The following is a 3,127-nucleotide window of genomic DNA, read 5'->3' on the forward strand; positions in this document are numbered from 1 at the left end:
ATTCGTTACAACTGTAACTCCCCCTTTCTTTGGTACGACATGTACTGGGCTGACCCATTTACTATCGGATATTGGGTATATGATTCCTGCATCTAAAAGTTTTTGCACTTCCTTTTTAACTGAAGGTGTGAAAACACAAGAAGGGGGGGTTGAATTGTGTTTTAGCCAAGTTAAAACTTTTTCAAGTTCTTAACTCAACTACGTTAGCAGCGGATAAATAACACAAATAAAAGCAAGATAGAGAGAGAGAAATCACACAAGCAATTTATACTGGTTCCTCTCACAAAACGAGAGTAGTCCAGTCCCCTTGCACTTCCAAGGGATTTCACTATAATCACACAAGATTACACCTGCTCAAGCACACAAGCAAGAGACTTCTCAACAATGCTCAAGCACACAAGCAAGAGACTTCACACTTAAGCACACAAGCTTAAGTTTCCTCAAGTAATAGTAAAGTGTATAAAAATATACAAGTGCTCTTAGATGAACCTAAAGAGAGCAAATACAAATAATACAGAGTATTTGACTAAAGTGCAAAAACACTTGATGAAAGGTTCAGAGCTTGTATACACAGAGTTCAGAGTTTGTTCAGCGTACGTTCAATCCTTAATAATTGTTTTTTGTAGCTGAATCTTCTAGTATATATACCACTAGAAAAGAGTCGTTGCAAAAAGAACCGTTGAAGTTGATAATCTTTTGTCTTCAAGCAGTCTGTCTTGATGCAGTTTGGTTGTATCCAAAACTAAGAAAGAGTTTCAGGTACTTTGACTACTGCAGAGTGGACTTTCCTTATTCAGCTAACAAAACTGAAAAACCCACGTTCTCAAAAGAGAACAGACAAACTGAGGGTAGCTGAACTGATCAGGCTTGAAGGGTCCTTTTCTTCATTGGTAGAAGAGTTGACTAACAGAGAGAATCTTCACAGCTTTCAAAGAGATCTTCAGACTTTGATGAAGCTTAGTAGTCAGTCAAGAAGTTCTGAAGACTTCATCCTCTGAAGGTTGTAACTTCTGAAGTCCAACATCTTCTGAGTGCTTGTGAACTTCTGAATTCACATCCTCTGAACTTCATTCAGAGCTTATATGATGCTTATATCTGCACACTTAAAATAAATTTTTAGTCCTTCCAATTGTTAATTAATACTTTGTTATCATCAAAACCTTTATAGATTTAGGGGCAAACATTTTTTAAATCAATTTTGTTCCAACAATCTCCCCCTTTTTGATGATGACAAACATCAGTATTAATTGACAATTGTTGTTAAATTAACTTATCATGTTTCTCTTAGGTTTATGAGGTTTGCAAGCTCCCCCTAAGATTGATACTCCATAAAGTCTGAACTTTATGTTTTATCCATGATATTTTAATTTAGTATAAGATTAAGATAATTTGAAATAAAACAAGTTTCATATCTTTCTTCAGAGTGAGAGGTTTGCAAGCTCTCCCCCTAAGTCTCATAAGGCTAAGTTAAAATTGCACTCTTAACTTATCCTTACTTATGAAATTTATTTCAGTTTCAACTAACTTAGTCTCCACCTTGAAATACGTAAAACAACTTAAAAAATAACAACTTTTAACATAACGGATAAAAGCGAGATAAAAGAGTGGTTGCAGTTTTGAACTTATCACTTATCAATTAATGCGTAACTACTCCCCCTTTTGTCATTATCAAAAAGAGAGAAGTTTAGAAAACCAAGACAGTCAAAAGAAAAACTTGGCAGTTACAAAGATGAGTTAAAGTCAAAGAACAGAAAACAAAGTTCAATAACACAGTATAAAAGGGAAACGAAAACCACAGTTTCTTCACAAAACATTGATCAAAAGCAAGAATCAAAAAATAATGAGAAGATTCAGTGCGCGCTTAGCAAACAAGAAGAGAGAGAAACGCGAGAAAGAAGATCAGAAGAATGAAAAAGAAGAAAAAACGCCACAAGAAACAGAGATCATTGACATCTCGTCAGACTCAGAGTCTGAGGAAGAGTATATGGATGAAGATTACATAGAGTATCTGGCTAACTTAATTCCTGAAGAAGAACAAGAAGCTGAAGAAGAAGAAGAAGAACACAACCCAGATTTTGAACTCATTGAGCTATCTTCAGATGAGTCTGAGGAGAAATCGGAGATTTCTTCTGAGGATCAGTCTGATTAAATTTAGGTTGATGTATTTCTTTTTCTGCTTTCTATGTACTCTACATTCTCTTTATCAATAAAAAGTTTAAATAAAGTTCTTGTTTGTTTTACTGTTCCATCTTAAGATCAAAAACATCAGATGAAGAAAATATAAGCATAACCATAAACAGTAAATAAGCAAAATATAACCAGAAGAATTTGAAATATTGTAAGGCAAGCATGAAAAGAAATTGTTCAGACAAAGATAAAACAACATAAAAAAAAAAAAAAATGCAAAGAAATCCTAAGGTTTCTTAAGAAAGGCTAAGAGCTGGTCGAATTTGTCATTCAAGGATCCCACATTGGAAACTAAACCATCCACCTTGGTTTCCAATATCTCTTGAGCAGCTCGTTGACGTTCTAAACCTTCTTGCTGTTCCCTCAGGGCTTCTTGAAATATCTGCAACTGATTAGCCATCACAGGAGCTTGATCTTCAATCACAGGTGCTTGTTCTTCAGCCAAAGGTGCGTTGCCTTTATCAGAGGATTCACCTTCCTCTGGATAATTAATCATCAGCACATCATCCTGGTTCAGCACATTCAGTACATCCTCTTCTGTGGCATCCTCATTATGTAGCTCATTTGCCAACTCAGCAACTCTAGCAGCAGCTTCTTCCAGACGTTCCTTCTCAATCCGTTGATCCTCAAGATTTTGCAAAAGAGTAGAATCAACCCAGCAATCCTTGAATGCAGACAGACGCCTTACAGCAGCAGCTATAGCAACAAGCTTAGCACGCTCATGCTCTTCATGATTGAACGGTGTTAACCTTTTCAACTCAGCCCTAGCCAAACTGTTCCTCATGAAGCTTATCACATCCAAGTCTCTTCTTCCAACCACAACCTTAATTTCCTCAGCAGCACCATCCAAAGCATTGCAAATCCTTGCCTTAATGCTTGAAACTTCCAAATCCACATCAGAGGGACAAACTAGAAACCTGTCCTTTAGCAAAGATAATCT

Source organism: Trifolium pratense, linkage group LG7 (assembly GCF_020283565.1).
Source record: "Trifolium pratense cultivar HEN17-A07 linkage group LG7, ARS_RC_1.1, whole genome shotgun sequence".
NCBI classification, from domain to species: Eukaryota; Viridiplantae; Streptophyta; class Magnoliopsida; order Fabales; family Fabaceae; genus Trifolium; species Trifolium pratense.